Here is a 17,963-nt window from a genome sequence, read left to right on the forward strand (position 1 = left end):
TTCCATGGGGTTCCCAACAATTTCGCCCTTTTTGATGATGCCAAAACCTTACAATAGTTCTAAGCAAAACAAAGACTGAACTCAGAGCACAAGTTCTAAAACAGGGTGAATACAGTTCCCCCTTAACAATAGAACCTAATAACTTGTACTTAGAGTCAAGAACGCAACAGTTCAAAACAAGAACGAGGATAAAGACATAAAAACCATAATCAGAGCCTGGACAAAAAGATATTGTCTTCAGGTTGAGATCAATAAGAAGTTCTTTTTATTTCAATAAAATGACTGATGAGACATCAGTCAAGGTACAGAGCAAGACTTATATTGGAGTACAAAATACTAAATACAAAAACTCATGGGAAACCCATGGACTCCAGCAGTCTGCTTGGCTGCGCCTTGAACTTCTTGATCTTCATCTTTTGTCTTCATTCTTCATGTTCCTAAACTTGTTCCATTCCCACTTGTTTTCATTTGACTTGAGGTCTCCCTGGGCTAATCTTCCTCATGATCATCGTGATGATCATTTTGCTTAATCGACTTCAGTCTTTCGAGAATAAGCCTCTAAGAACTTTCCCCCCTTTTTGGCAACATCAAAAATTTAGAATTGACTGAATGATGCAGCTAAGACCATGCGAGGAAACCGAATCGCAGAATGGTCCAGAGAAAGATGCCTTGGGTAGGATGGAGGTGGAGAATGCGGAGGTTTAGAGAAAAAAAGAAAGATGGAGAAGAGGAGAGAGAAATGATGGAGACGGAGAAAGGGGCAGGGGTTGATTTGCATGGCTCTCTAGAATGGGAAGAGAAGAGCAGCTATCATGCAAACCAAAGGAGGTTGACAAGAGGGTTTTTGGGGAAAAGAAAGAAGCACATGAGGAGATGTGTGTGAATAGAGAGGATCGAATCAGTGACTATCGTGAGGATAGACACTGTCGATGACCCAACACTTGGTCCATGAAGAGAAGACCTTGTGCAATAGGTTGCGCTGGTTGACAACAAGCTCCTGCTCATTGTTGTTGCACCACACGGAAGCTTCACAAAAAGGTGAGAAGCTCGCCTGAGGAACAGGTAAAGTCCGTCTTCTTGAGACAGGTACTTCAAACCGTATGGTCCGGGCATGAGGATGGAAGACGCTCGCATCGATGGATACAAGTGAGAACATGGCAAGCTTTGACGTCGGAGGGACGCTGAGATCCAGTGGAAGGGTCCGGTGAAGACCAAGTATGTGAGCGTCATTTTCCCACTCCATGACTTTGCAGTCATTGAATTCTCCTATGTCGGAACAGAATTTTCTCTGCAAACTTTGAAAGAATTTGAAATTTTTCTCACAGTGAAGGCTGTGGAGATTTGTTAGTGGATGCAGAAAACTATTGAAGACACCATGGTATAAATAAACACAATTACCAAGTGAGAAGATGAAAAGTTTTTCGAAAACTGTGCCTAAAATGTTTTTGAAGAAAAATTCACGTCTGCCGTCACTGCATGAAACGGAAGCTTCAAAAGGTGAGAAATATCATGTCAATGAGATTCTCAAGAAATTTGATCACAGAGGCAGAATGTCGCAGCCCGATTCCCGACACTAGTGATAGTGGGGTACGAGTATCGATACGACTATTTTTAAAAGAATAAAAGATAAGAAGAATAGGTCGAACATCAAGCGGAAGCTCGCATCAAAAGGTGTTAAAGAAATCATTATAAATGAACCCAAGGGTAAAATTGTCAATGTCGTTATAACTTTTTAATTATCAGGAATTTCACGAACAAAAACAAAACGGGTATCGCTCATTTTTCGTAAGGAATCATAATATGCAGAGTATCGCAGCAAAAGGCGAACCGATTATATGTATGAAGACATATAACCGTGAGTACATTGCTTAACTTCAAAAGAAAATTAAAGTATATCAATCATCAAGACTTTATCGTCAAAATGGAAATACGATAAAGTAAATACATCCTCCAACATTTCCCCGCCAGCACCAGACCAATCTCGCTCCTCGCTTAGTCTGCACATTTAGAAATACATGCAGGGCGTGAGTATATAATACTCAGTGGGCAAACGCCGAAAAACAAGAAAGGCGCTCTTAGAGCTATAAGTTTGAAGCTTGCCACATCTCAGCAATACACAGAAATAAAGTTAGCGTAAATGAATCTGTGCATGCAGTTTTCATAATCATGATATCATAAAGAAACGATAGCGCTATCAAAGTACTCATCATGTATGTACCACATCTACAACTCATCATCATCAAAGGTACTGAGAAGTAGGCCTCCCTCTCAAGTACCGTGACCGGCCGACCCGAAGACGGCTCGCAGTCACCTCTGTGCACAAAATCCCGCTTGTGGCAGGACCCAATTCGTCTCATCTCATCAGTAGAGGGTAACATACAAGCTCAACCTCAAAAATTGGCAAGTCAAACAGTTCTCAAATATCATTTATCTCGAAACATTTGTTAAACTCATAACATCATTAAACAATTTTAGAAAGCTCATACGATATACGTATACTCAAAATATTGCCCACCTGAAGACCTTACTCAAAAACTCCCGTCAAAGCGGAGTTACTTACTTCCCTGCTCTGCTCGTGTCTTCAGGGATCATCGTCATCATCGAAGGTTCATGTCATAAAATGAATCTCGATTAGAACTCAACGACAAAAACTCATGCCTTAACTCATGCTCTATCTTATATTCTATCTCTTAATCAACTCTACATAAACTTCTTCACTCAATTCAAATCCTTAAGTCCAAGGATAGGTTTCAAGAAAATCATGGTTCTAAGTCTCGATTTATCTCTCATATAAGACTCGTCTAATCTCATTAAAACACTTAGGCAACATTAACACATAAGGCACATAAGAAAATACAATCAAACATCAACAAATCATGTCCTGTTTTCCCACTGACTCAACTTCAAAATTTAACACGTTCTGACTCCGACATCTCCTGGACTCCAGACTCATACCAAAAGCAAGGTATTTGAGTCTAGTTTCATTTAAAAAAAAGTAGAGTCAGAAACTCAAAGTGGTTTGGGAGATATGGCGTTTTTACCACGGTCTACCATATTCGGCAGTTTTGAGCAATCGGAAACATTGATTTTTGAAAAATAGTAAACGTTGTCAAACTGAGCTAAACTTTGGTGGATATCTAGCCCATACAGTAAGGTTGATACCATAAAAATTTGGAAATCTAGATCACACAGGAAGCTACTGAAATGAATGACTTTGTCCCCTGTTCTCTGAAATTCCCGGTAGAAATGTGCAGATTTGGTTTTGAATTTTATAAAAATAGTAAATCAAGTCCAAATGACTTGAAATTTTACCGGTATGCTCAAGACGCATGTAGGGACATTCTGTAAAATTTTCAAAGCCATTAGACATCGACAACCCGTCGATCACAGTAGGTCAGTAGCCTACGAAAAATCACCAAAATTTCATCTCAAACTCTTAAATGCTCAATTCAACATTCCTTCAAAGAAAACCAATCAAAGCTCATTTTAAACACATATAACACTCAAAAACATTCAAAAACATTAAAATACTCATCATACTCAATCTCAAATCTCCTCTTACATCATAAACTCAAATCTCAAGGAAAACGTTTCTACAAACGTATCAATTCAATCCTCTTTTCAATTTCATGCTCAATATCATTCAATCATTCATTATTGACTTCATACATCATATAACTCATTTTACACAAATAAATCCCCTTTTATCATGCCAACTAAACTCTAATAAAAACTCATATATCCATATAAACTCTTCATACATCATGACAACTTTCACATAATGGTCATAAGCAAAATAGACCTCATGTTATCAATCATTGACTTCTCAAGATATGAAAACTCAAAAATTCTCATAAACTAACTCAAGTCAAAATTTTACTTAGCTTAGAAAAGACTTAATCAAACATATTAAAACACTAACATCATGTTCAATTACCTATATTTTAAGCCAAAACACTTAATAGACACATAGACAAGAAAGTCCTAATTTTTACCAAACTAAACTCTTTGAAATTTTATAAACTCACATGGATCTTTAATCTCATCATATATCTATCAATTTTAGTCATTTAAACTCACATATACTCCATCCATTTACAAATTAGAGCATAGATACACATAGCCCTAATTTTAGTAAACTAACTCATATCAAAATCATCATTTGACATCATATACTCAATTTACTCCATCAATCATTATCATATACATCTCATGAACTCCTCTTCATCATCAATTCATCACTTTAATCATCAACTCAAAAATTCCCAATTTTGGGTAAACTAAACTATATCAAAGTTTGAATCTCAAAGCATAGCTTTTCAAAACACACATCATACATCACCAAACATCACATAGATCATTTTTCTCACTTCTATTCAAGGAAAGAAGAAGAAAATTTTTTGAAGGGTAGAACACCCAAATTTTCGAAAATCTTGAAGAATAAAAGAGGGGGTGATTTTCTTGCTTCAATCCTTCAAATATACTCATATATATCATCATACAAGTTTAATCTATGAATATAGAGATCACTTACTCAAGTTTTTCACCAACAAACAAACTTTCTCTCACTAGTCTTGAAGCCAATCTTCAAGGATTTCCTTGGATTCAAGTTGATAGGAGGTGTTTAGGTGGAATTTTGTTGGTGATTTATGTGTTTGGCATATTTTGGTGAAGCTTCGGAGGTCTCTCCAATGGTTGACAATGGAGGAATTATGAGAGAGAAAGGAGAGAGAGAGGTGGCCGATTGGTGAGGATGAAGGAGAGAGAGAGTTGCTTGATAGATATGAATGGATTTGCAAGATTTAGATGATCTTATAGAGATTTTGCAAATCTTAAAGAATATTGGCAATTAATGCCTTTGATCTCTCTCTCACTCTAATCTCTCTCTAATCTCTACACTATCAATCCTTACTCTCTCCATAATATACTCTCAACTCTCTACTCTCTCAATTCTATACTTAGCAAAATTTAGGCATATAACATATGGTAGAGAGAATTAAAATAAAGTGTGAGAAGGGTGATTAAATAATAATCACAAAAACTATGGAAATATTACTCATTAATAAAGTACCATAGTATAATTATTCATGTGACCCAAAATAAAATAATTATAGCACTAATATTAGTGCACTCACTCAATTATAATATTCCTCATCATAGGAAAAATAATTTAAAAATATTATGCTTGGAAAAATTTCCATAAACCGGCATCGTTCGATTTTCCGGTAAAAATAAACTGCACTTGCTTTGCAAACTTAATAAAAATTCCAAGTGCTAAAGTCTCAAATAAAAATCATAATAACTTGGTTAAAATGACTCACGTAACAAAATCACATAATCAATCAGTCACGTAAATTCACATATCATCACATCAAAGTAGTCGGCAAACACAAACAGACTAAACGTCTCTCAGACCGACTCTATTTATCAAGGTTTCTCACTCTTTCTTCCTCGACTCTATTTCCAACTCATTATTCCCATTTTCTTAATAGGACAGTCAATCTCTGATAACTCGGTATCCGGTAACTCTATTCCCGGTAGTTGGAAATAAAATAAAATCTCAGCTCAATTCAATCAGCATCTCTATCTCAACTCATTTCTCAAATCTCATCACTCTAATTCCATCATCGGTTTATTCACTCGTATTTCTATTTAAAAGACAATCTGTCTTATCTGCTCATAAAAAAAATAGTCTCGTATTTCGACATCTCAGTACTCTCAATAGTGTTAAGACACTATTTCACAACATGAGGAAAAGTACGGGGTGTTACATCCTACCCCCCTTAAAAAAAAATTTCGTCCCGAAATTTGAGTTATTCACCTTCGGGAAAAAGCTCTGGGTACTTCTCTTTCATCTTCTCTTCAACTTCCCATGTTGATTCTTCTTGACTGTGATATCTCCATTGGATTTTCATCAAAGGAATCGATTCGTCCCTCAATTATTGGATCTTCCAGTCCAGCATAGCATCAGGTCTATCTCTTCGTAGCTCAAAACTGGTTCCAGGGACACTTCTTCTTGATAGATGACGTGTTTTGGATCAAACACGAACTTTCTCAATTGAGAAACATGGAAAACGTCATGGACGTTCGCGAAGCTCAGAGGCAACGCTAATTTATAGGCTACATGGCCTACTTACTCTAATACATCATACGATCATATATATCTTGGTTTGAGTTCTTGTTAACTCGAAAATAACATGCTCCTCGAGATAGGGAAAAACTCACATAATCATCGTTTCTATCATTGAAAGAATCTATCAGTGATTACTCAACTGTTTGATTTTCTTCTCTCGATTTTGCTATTCGATGCCATAATTCATGGCTATGTGGTTCCACTTCTATTGTGAAAGTCTTTAATAGGTATAATTGTATAAGGTTGCCAAAGTGGCACCTTCACGTGTTAACACGTTAAACATCCTTCTACGAATGATGCCATCTCTCGCTTCTTATTCTCTTATCAAAGCGTCGTTTCAGTCTTGGCACGTATTTACTACTTTCCGCCTGTGCGGTGTAAAAGGTATCATGAGCTTTGCTCGAAATTTCGTTTTTCAGCTCTTCTTTATCAGGCACACACAGTCGCTCTCTTAAAACTAAAATGGCATTATCTGCCGCCTCTTGATAATTCTCTATTTTCTCAATTCGAATCTTCATTCGAAATCTTTCCATCTTCTCATTCTCTCTCTGAGCTGTGACTATTCTCGATCGTAAGTCAGGTGTAATGCTCAGTGCAGAAATTATTATTTCTGTCGTTGGTGGTGGTATCTCTACCTCCTAATTCATCTTCTCGAATTCCTTGATTGGGTTCACTTCTCGTGTAAGGAGAAATCCTAACTCTCCCTGATTCTTTCTGCTCAATGCGTCGGTTACAACGTTAGCTTTTCCAGGGTGATAATTTATTCCACAATCGTAGTCCTTCATCAACTCTAGCCATCTTCTTCGTCGTATGTTCAGATCTTTTTGCTCAAAGAAATATTTGAGACTCTCATGATCGGTGTATATCTCACACCGTACTCCGTAGGAATGGTGTCTCCAGATCTTCAAAGCATGCACCACGGCTGCTAATTCTAAATCATGCGTTGGATAAATCACTTCATGCGGTCTCAGTTGTCGTGAAGCATACGCTATAACTTTTCACTCTTGTATCAGTGCACATCTTGGACCATTTTTCGATGCATCAGTATAAACTGCATACTCTTGATCCGCTTTCGGAACAGCTACTCTGGGGCAATAGTAAGCCTCTTCTTCAGCCCTTGAAAACTTCGCTCACACTCGTTCGTCTAAACGAGCTTGACTTCTTTCTTTAGCAGGTACGTCAATGGCTTAGCGATTTTCGAAAAGCCGTAAACAAAACGTCGATAATACCCTGCTAATCCCAGAAAACTGCGAATCTCGTGCGGTGTGGTTAGCGGTCTCCGCTCCTATACCGCTTGAACTTTCGCTGGGTCTACTTCAATTTCTTTTGCAAAACAATATGGCTGAGAAAATTGACTTCTTCAAGTCAAAACTTACATTTGCTAACTTCGCATAAAGCTTTTCAGCTCGAAATCTCTCTAATGCGATCCTTAATGCTCTTCGTGTTCTCGTTTATTCTTCGAGTAAATCAGGATATGGTCTATGAAGACTAACACGAACTTGTCTAGGTATTCGCGAAAAACGCGGTTCATGTGATCCATGAATACTGTCGGGACGTTCGTCAATCTGAAAGGCATTTCTTCCAAACATCTTTGAGTTTATAGTAATGCTATATTGCATATGCGATACCGTCTTCGGAAATATCTTCCGATCGTATTTTCAGCTGATGGTATCCCGTTCTCATGTCAAACTTTGAAAAAGTGCTCGCTCCTTGTAGTTGATCGAACAGATCATCGATACGTGGTAAAGGATATTTATTCTTTAACGTCACTTTGTTCAACTTTCGATAAACGAAACACAACCTCAAGCTTCCATCCTTCTTTTAACAAAAAGAACTGGTGCTCTCCACGGGAAAACACTGGGTCGAATGAAACCCATATCTAGAAGTTCTTGTAGTTGCAGCTTTAACTCTTGCAACTCTGTGGGGGTCATCCTGTACGACGCTTTCGACGTCGGTGCCGTGCCAGGCTCTAAATCGATCGTAAACTCAAGCTGTCGGTCTGGGGAAATCCCGGTAAAGTTTCAGGGAAAACGTCTTTGTAATCTCACACGACTGGCACGTCATCGACATTTGCCTTGGATTCGTCTCTCTGATTCAGATATACAACATACGCGGTTGTATCTTTTCTTCGCAAGAGATTTCTTGCTTGCAGCGCCGAGATGATCAGCGTCTTCTTCCATTTTCTCTCAATGCCAATGAAGGAAGTAGTTTCTTGGCCAGGTGGCTGAAAAGATATTCGTCTCTCCTTGCATTGTATCTATGCATGGTTTTCCTCTAACCAGTCTATTCCAAAATTATATCCAAGTGCCACGTAGGCATCAATCTCAAGTTTCTAGCCTCGAACTTAATCGATTCTAACTTAAATTCTAAGTTAGGGCATACGGATAAAACCGTAGTAATTCTACCTATGGGTGCGGTTACTCTTTAGAGGTTGTGGAGCAAGCTCTACGTTCAGTGTCGAACAAAAATACTATGGGCACATCATTCAACTTGCCTATATTTGACAAATTTCCTCTATTCTTGTCTGGTGCTTTCTACTTAAGCGCAAACAGTCTCTGGTGATGCGGTTGATTTGCCTGCGGGGCTGGTAGTTGCCTTCTTGACTGACGTGGTCGATAGGCTGGCTGTTGTCGCTGTGGTGGAGGTAGCGATAGGATTCCCTTCATTGCTTCGAGTTGCGGTCGAAACTGACTCGATCGTCTTTCGCTTCCACTTTGCTGACGATTCGGACACTGATGCGAGTAGTGTCCGACCCTTCCACAGGTGTAACAGCTATTCTTTTTCATCTTGCGTTATCTCCGACGTAATTTATTGCTCTTCGACAAAGCGATAACCCTCGCGGTCCTTGAAAAACTGCTGCTGGGGCAGCTGGGCCAATTATAAGGCTGTTCATCTCAGTTCTGATGTCGCGGTGGCGTATTTTGACTCCGCCACGGCTCCTTGGGGATCTTGACTTCGGTCGTCCCATTTTCTCTTTTCTTCTTGCCTGCATCCAGAAAAGGATGGATTGCACGTCTGAGTGCTCTAACTCGTTTGGGTGCTGAAGCTCAAATCACGTTCTCTGGCTGCATTGCCAGTTCTATATCAAATGCTCTATTTAATGCTTCAGTACACATAACCGCATTCTGACTCGTTAAATCGTCTCGAACCTCTTATCTCAAACCTAATCGAAACAATCCTGACATCTTCTCGTTCATCTCTTCTTGATATGTGGCATACCGAACCAAGTCGCGAAACTGACGTTCGTATTCAGCTACGGTTTTATTGCCTTATCTCATATCATCAACTCTATTTCTTTCTTTCAATTTGTTTCTCTTTCTCGACAAAAGTCTAAGGGAACATATATCAACCTTAGAACTAATTCTCATATTTCACAAATCGTAAGACTCTTACTCGACATCATATTATTTTCTCGATTCTCATAACTCATCGTCAAAGACATATCTCATGTCTATCATCGCAACCTCAGCTCAAAACTCTACTCAAGCATAGAGACTCTCTGGTCATCGTCATATAGACATATAAGAAAATTTTCTCTTTCGAGAACTCTTACTAATTGCGGGGCAAAACGAAAATAAAACATCCCCTATTATTACGACGATGCTACTTCTATACTAGTCATCATCCCAGTCTGCTATCGTCGAAAACGTTATCTGCTCTAATTTGTAATCTCGATCTCCTTGTATCTGCTTTTGCCTATTCTGGCTTAGCATCACTTCTTCTCATCCTCGAATTGGTTAGCTTTCTACATACTTGGCTAATAGAAGAAAATCCATAATCGAAAAGTTGTGCTCGTCCCGTAATAATATATTCTACGACTGCTGCCATAACTCGTGTTTCTTCCAAACACTCTTCTTATTATACCATCCTAGTTACCTAGACATTCCTAGCTCTTGTCGGATGTGGTAGGGAATAGGATGTGATGAATAAAATGTCTGATCTTGAACAAGACGAGCTCAAGTAATGGAATAATTCCATAATAGCCAGCGCTATTTCAAGGATAATGAGGAAGTTAAAATCAAGGTAAGATCAAAAGCTAGAACAGAATCTAGAATGAAACTGAGATACGATATGATAGGAATAAATCAATACTGGAGGTAGAAACAATCCACTAAGTGGAAAATGAATATATTGTCCACTGTTAAAGCAAGGGGTAAAAATTTCCAACACAAACGGGTCAGGCTCAAATACAGTGGATCTGGAAAAAAAATTTCTCAATAGTAAATAGTTCTTCTCCTGTGGGAGTTCAAATGGATGCAGAAAAATTTAAATACGACCAAGCGGGATAGGGACTTAATAAGTCTACTCTCATGACTACTCTAGCGATGATACGCGCGGTCCCGGTGAAAGTACCTCTATTGCGAAGTACAATTGGTCAATAGTATCTATGCATCCCATGAGTCTCCATTATACGTTCGTCCTATTAGGGTCGTGTCCCTAAATCGCGATGAAATCTCTAACTCTCGTCGTATTATCTCAACGGTTGGTTTCTCTGTTCCTCTTCTTCATCTTCTTCTCGATTTATGTTCCTTCTGTTCCCTCTTCTTCTCGGAGGTATACTATAAAGGAAAAAGAGTTATATAACTATCGGCTTCTAAACTAACCGTTCGTCGTTACAAAATACAAATCCTCGTTTTTCATTTCACTTCTATATCTCATTTATGATCTCAAAATTCTCAAAATTCTCGTCTATCATCGTTCGTAATTCCCATCAATCTCTATTTCTCATTTTTCATCAAGCATCAACATCATCATCATCATTCTCAAAGCTCTGATAAAGATAGTGAAACTCACTAATCAACTACATCTCTGTATATACATATATAAGGAAAATTGCCTCTCTCTCGAGGTCTTTTACAAAAGTAGGATCCTATGTACAAAGGTCCTAACACTATAATGATGCTCTAACTATACAAGCATCATAGGTACTAAGCACCTATAGATATATACTATCTGCACATACACACTATACTATGCCTCTCTTCCTATATATATACATATACGTATATATCGACTATGCATCTATACGTATGTACGTGTCTACTAGATACACGTGATCGCTAGTCGTCGTCTTCTGAAATCCTGCTCGTCGCATCGTCAACCTCCATATCCTCACTCGGCTCCGTCTCCTCGCTCGGCTCCGACTCCTGACTTTCGTACTCGTCGATCAGTCGGTAGACACTATCGTCGCTCGGCTCATCCTCGACATCGGTGTCCATCATCGGACCATAAATCGGCACCTCGGGAACAGGTACCCCCGTCTCGACTCCGTCGGCAGTAATATGACGCTGTAATGGCTGGGTCCGTCCGTGGCCAACCATTATCTCTGGAGTTTCCTCATCCGGGTCCTCCTCATCACTGTCCAGGTGTACTGGCCGAGACCTTCCCTCCTGGGCGTCTCGGGACGGTGAATATAAAATCGAGTGTATATACGTCTGAAAAGCCAAAGTGCCCGGCTCAGGCAACGGGGCAACCCTCGGATAAGGATCAAAGGGCACATACTGTATCTGAGGCTTAATAGAAACAATCGGCTATACTAGCCTCAACATCTCTCCTTGTATTCCACATCAACTGCCTCGTATCAGAATTCATCATCTCAAACAATTTCGTCATTAAAACAATACATGACTCATTAGTGAATCAAACTCAGCTCTCAACAGGAAAGCAACAAGAAACAACATCAACCTCTTACCTCGTTAAGCCGGAGGAGATGGGGTGCTGGGGTTCTGTTTCGAACTGACTCTCTCAAATTAGCCTAAGAATTCAAATTAGGCTAGTACTCAATTTTAAAAGAGTAGAAACAATCAAAGGTTCAACTCAGTCAAGCAATAGACTCAGAGCAGACGACCTGCTCTGATACCACCCTGTCGCAGCCCGATTCCCGACACTAGTGATAGTGGGGTACGAGTATCGATACGACTATTTTTAAAAGAATAAAAGATAAGAAGAATAGGTCGAACATCAAGCGGAAGCTCGCATCAAAAGGTGTTAAAGAAATCATTATAAATGAACCCAAGGGTAAAATTGTCAATGTCGTTATAACTTTTTAATTATCAGGAATTTCACGAACAAAAACAAAATGGGTATCGCTCATTTTTCGTAAGGAATCATAATATGCAGAGTATCGCAGCAAAAGGCGAACCGATTATATGTATGAAGACATATAACCGTGAGTACATTGCTTAACTTCAAAAGAAAATTAAAGTATATCAATCATCAAGACTTTATCGTCAAAATGGAAATACGATAAAGTAAATACATCCTCCAACATTTCCCCGCCAGCACCAGACCAATCTCGCTCCTCGCTTAGTCTGCACATTTAGAAATACATGCAGGGCGTGAGTATATAATACTCAGTGGGCAAACGCCGAAAAACAAGAAAGGCGCTCTTAGAGCTATAAGTTTGAAGCTTGCCACATCTCAGCAATACACAGAAATAAAGTTAGCGTAAATGAATCTGTGCATGCAGTTTTCATAATCATGATATCATAAAGAAACGATAGCGCTATCAAAGTACTCATCATGTATGTACCACATCTACAACTCATCATCATCAAAGGTACTGAGAAGTAGGCCTCCCTCTCAAGTACCGTGACCGGCCGACCCGAAGACGGCTCGCAGTCACCTCTGTGCACAAAATCCCGCTTGTGGCAGGACCCAATTCGTCTCATCTCATCAGTAGAGGGTAACATACAAGCTCAACCTCAAAAATTGCCAAGTCAAACAGTTCTCAAATATCATTTATCTCGAAACATTTGTTAAACTCATAACATCATTAAACAATTTTAGAAAGCTCATACGATATACGTATACTCAAAATATTGCCCACCTGAAGACCTTACTCAAAAACTCCCGTCAAAGCGGAGTTACTTACTTCCCTGCTCTGCTCGTGTCTTCAGGGATCATCGTCATCATCGAAGGTTCATGTCATAAAATGAATCTCGATTAGAACTCAACGACAAAAACTCATGCCTTAACTCATGCTCTATCTTATATTCTATCTCTTAATCAACTCTACATAAACTTCTTCACTCAATTCAAATCCTTAAGTCCAAGGATAGGTTTCAAGAAAATCATGGTTCTAAGTCTCGATTTATCTCTCATATAAGACTCGTCTAATCTCATTAAAACACTTAGGCAACATTAACACATAAGGCACATAAGAAAATACAATCAAACATCAACAAATCATGTCCTGTTTTCCCACTGACTCAACTTCAAAATTTAACACGTTCTGACTCCGACATCTCCTGGACTCCAGACTCATACCAAAAGCAAGGTATTTGAGTCTAGTTTCATTTAAAAAAAAGTAGAGTCAGAAACTCAAAGTGGTTTGGGAGATATGGCGTTTTTACCACGGTCTACCATATTCGGCAGTTTTGAGCAATCGGAAACATTGATTTTTGAAAAATAGTAAACGTTGTCAAACTGAGCTAAACTTTGGTGGATATCTAGCCCATACAGTAAGGTTGATACCATAAAAATTTGGAAATCTAGATCACACAGGAAGCTACTGAAATGAATGACTTTGTCCCCTGTTCTCTGAAATTCCCGGTAGAAATGTGCAGATTTGGTTTTGAATTTTATAAAAATAGTAAATCAAGTCCAAATGACTTGAAAGTTTACCGGTATGCTCAAGACGCATGTAGGGACATGCTGTAAAATTTTCAAAGCCATTAGACATCGACAACCCGTCGATCACAGTAGGTCAGTAGCCTACGAAAAATCACCAAAATTTCATCTCAAACTCTTAAATGCTCAATTCAACATTCCTTCAAAGAAAACCAATCAAAGCTCATTTTAAACACATATAACACTCAAAAACATTCAAAAACATTAAAATACTCATCATACTCAATCTCAAATCTCCTCTTACATCATAAACTCAAATCTCAAGGAAAACGTTTCTACAAACGTATCAATTCAATCCTCTTTTCAATTTCATGCTCAATATCATTCAATCATTCATTATTGACTTCATACATCATATAACTCATTTTACACAAATAAATCCCCTTTTATCATGCCAACTAAACTCTAATAAAAACTCATATATCCATATAAACTCTTCATACATCATGACAACTTTCACATAATGGTCATAAGCAAAATAGACCTCATGTTATCAATCATTGACTTCTCAAGATATGAAAACTCAAAAATTCTCATAAACTAACTCAAGTCAAAATTTTACTTAGCTTAGAAAAGACTTAATCAAACATATTAAAACACTAACATCATGTTCAATTACCTATATTTTAAGCCAAAACACTTAATAGACACATAGACAAGAAAGTCCTAATTTTTACCAAACTAAACTCTTTGAAATTTTATAAACTCACATGGATCTTTAATCTCATCATATATCTATCAATTTTAGTCATTTAAACTCACATATACTCCATCCATTTACAAATTAGAGCATAGATACACATAGCCCTAATTTTAGTAAACTAACTCATATCAAAATCATCATTTGACATCATATACTCAATTTACTCCATCAATCATTATCATATACATCTCATGAACTCCTCTTCATCATCAATTCATCACTTTAATCATCAACTCAAAAATTCCCAATTTTGGGTAAACTAAACTATATCAAAGTTTGAATCTCAAAGCATAGCTTTTCAAAACACACATCATACATCACCAAACATCACATAGATCATTTTTCTCACTTCTATTCAAGGAAAGAAGAAGAAAATTTTTTGAAGGGTAGAACACCCAAATTTTCGAAAATCTTGAAGAATAAAAGAGGGGGTGATTTTCTTGCTTCAATCCTTCAAATATACTCATATATATCATCATACAAGTTTAATCTATGAATATAGAGATCACTTACTCAAGTTTTTCACCAACAAACAAACTTTCTCTCACTAGTCTTGAAGCCAATCTTCAAGGATTTCCTTGGATTCAAGTTGATAGGAGGTGTTTAGGTGGAATTTTGTTGGTGATTTATGTGTTTGGCATATTTTGGTGAAGCTTCGGAGGTCTCTCCAATGGTTGACAATGGAGGAATTATGAGAGAGAAAGGAGAGAGAGAGGTGGCCGATTGGTGAGGATGAAGGAGAGAGAGAGTTGCTTGATAGATATGAATGGATTTGCAAGATTTAGATGATCTTATAGAGATTTTGCAAATCTTAAAGAATATTGGCAATTAATGCCTTTGATCTCTCTCTCACTCTAATCTCTCTCTAATCTCTACACTATCAATCCTTACTCTCTCCATAATATACTCTCAACTCTCTACTCTCTCAATTCTATACTTAGCAAAATTTAGGCATATAACATATGGTAGAGAGAATTAAAATAAAGTGTGAGAAGGGTGATTAAATAATAATCACAAAAACTATGGAAATATTACTCATTAATAAAGTACCATAGTATAATTATTCATGTGACCCAAAATAAAATAATTATAGCACTAATATTAGTGCACTCACTCAATTATAATATTCCTCATCATAGGAAAAATAATTTAAAAATATTATGCTTGGAAAAATTTCCATAAACCGGCATCGTTCGATTTTCCGGTAAAAATAAACTGCACTTGCTTTGCAAACTTAATAAAAATTCCAAGTGCTAAAGTCTCAAATAAAAATCATAATAACTTGGTTAAAATGACTCACGTAACAAAATCACATAATCAATCAGTCACGTAAATTCACATATCATCACATCAAAGTAGTCGGCAAACACAAACAGACTAAACGTCTCTCAGACCGACTCTATTTATCAAGGTTTCTCACTCTTTCTTCCTCGACTCTATTTCCAACTCATTATTCCCATTTTCTTAATAGGACAGTCAATCTCTGATAACTCGGTATCCGGTAACTCTATTCCCGGTAGTTGGAAATAAAATAAAATCTCAGCTCAATTCAATCAGCATCTCTATCTCAACTCATTTCTCAAATCTCATCACTCTAATTCCATCATCGGTTTATTCACTCGTATTTCTATTTAAAAGACAATCTGTCTTATCTGCTCATAAAAAAAATAGTCTCGTATTTCGACATCTCAGTACTCTCAATAGTGTTAAGACACTATTTCACAACATGAGGAAAAGTACGGGGTGTTACACAGAAAGGTTGGAAATATTTTTGGTAAAGATCTGGACAATTTAAATCAAATTAAATCCCCTTTTTGAAAATACTTGACCTTTACAGATATTACATATTCCAACAATATCAGTTAAAGATTTTGAAAGAAACTGATCAGTCAGAAAGATTTTGTAATTTAAAAACACAGAGTTCTTGACCGAAATAACTGATACTCCCCTTCTTAATCTCCGTGCCCAAAAAAAAGTGGCCACTTTTATTGGGACGGAGGGAGTATTAAATAGTAAGCTTAAAAATACTTACTGATCGACTGAGCATTGTAGTCAGTCGATACCACTTGATTCTGAATAACTCACCAGGATGAGTTTTCTCCATTGCTTTCCACGTCAGCGGTCGTAGAACAGCAGTTGGTTGACCATCAGTCAGCGTGACTGTTTGAGAGAAATCTTCAAACACAGCATCACTCTTCTGGGTTGATGAGGCTGATCCTTCCACACAGATCGTTGAACTTTTCTTCTGGAAGAGCTTTGGTTAGCAGGTCTGCTCTCTGAACTGCGGTCGGAATCCATTCAACAGAGATATCCTTCTTTTCGACGTGATCACGAATGAAGTGATGTCGAATAGCAATATGCTTGACTCTGGTGTGATGAACTGGATTCTGGGATATTGCAATAGCACTGGAGCTATCGCAATAGATTGGGACTTCCTTTTCTTCGATCCCATAGTCTTTCAACTGGTGGACTAACCATAGGAGTTGTGAACAGAAGCTTCCCGCAGCAACATATTCAGCTTCAGTTGTGGAGGTGGCGACTGAAGTTTGCTTATTTGAAAACCAAGAGATGGGCTTATTGCCTAAGAATTGACAGGTTCCGGAGGTTGATTTGCGATCAATTTTGCATCCTGCAAAATCCGAGTCTGAATATCCGGTGAGCTTGAAGTCGTCGTCAGCTGGGTACCACAATCCTAAATTGGGTGTGCCTTTAAATTATCGCAAGATTCGCTTTGCTGCATCCATGTGAGCTTTCTTTGGATCTGACTGATATCTCGCACAAACCCCGACTGCAAACGCAATATCTGGTCTGCTCGCAGTCAAATACAGCAATGATCCAATGATTTCTCTGTACTTGGTTGAAGATACAGATTTCCCTTCTGATCCTGGATCTACTTTCCAGTTTGTATTCATTGGAATCTTGACTGATTTCATGTGTTGAATACCGAACTTGGCGATCAGTTCCTTGGCGTACTTGGACTGATTGATCAGTATTCCTTCGCTGGTCTGCTTGACTTGCAATCCTAGAAAGAAATTCATTTATCCCATCATGGACATCTGGAACTTATTAGTCATGATGTCAGCAAACTTCTTGCACATGCGTTCGGATTTGGATCCGAAGATTATGTCATCGGCATAGATCTGAACAAGTAGGAGATCTTCTCCTTATTTGAGAGTGAACAGAGTTCTGTCCACTGATCATTTCTTGAACCCTTGTTCATTAAGATACTCAGAGAGAGTATCATACCATGCTCTTGGAGCTTGCTTCAGTCCATAGAGCGCTTTCTTCAGCTTGTACACCTTTTCTGGACCTGCAACCTCAAACCCTGGAGGTTGTTCAACGTAGACTTCATCTGTGAGCACTCCATTGAGTAAAGCGCACTTCACGTCCATTTGATGTACCTTGAATCCTTTGTGAGCTGCAAAGGCTAAGAAGAGCCTGACTGCTTCCAATCTGGCCACTGGTGCAAAAGTTTCATCGTAGTCGATTCCTTCT

General features: G+C 38.2%; 2 long non-coding RNA genes across 2 annotated transcripts; both read right to left on the reverse strand.

Moving 5' to 3' along the window:
• Positions 1–1,753: 1,753 nt before the first annotated feature.
• On the reverse strand, positions 1,754–4,943 carry LOC131006786 (uncharacterized). The gene is made up of 3 exons (XR_009095766.1): positions 4,535–4,943; positions 2,516–2,579; positions 1,754–1,997 (listed from the first exon to the last, which is right to left on the reverse strand). It is a non-coding gene; the product is annotated as an uncharacterized LOC131006786 (long non-coding RNA).
• Positions 4,944–12,219: 7,276 nt separating this feature from the next.
• LOC131006787 (uncharacterized) lies at positions 12,220–15,243 on the reverse strand. Its single transcript, XR_009095767.1, has 3 exons — positions 14,982–15,243; positions 12,963–13,026; positions 12,220–12,444 (listed from the first exon to the last, which is right to left on the reverse strand). It is a non-coding gene; the product is annotated as an uncharacterized LOC131006787 (long non-coding RNA).
• Positions 15,244–17,963: the final 2,720 nt, after the last annotated feature.

The sequence above is a fragment of the Salvia miltiorrhiza genome, chromosome 1 (assembly GCF_028751815.1).
Source record: "Salvia miltiorrhiza cultivar Shanhuang (shh) chromosome 1, IMPLAD_Smil_shh, whole genome shotgun sequence".
Taxonomy (NCBI): Eukaryota; Viridiplantae; Streptophyta; class Magnoliopsida; order Lamiales; family Lamiaceae; genus Salvia; species Salvia miltiorrhiza.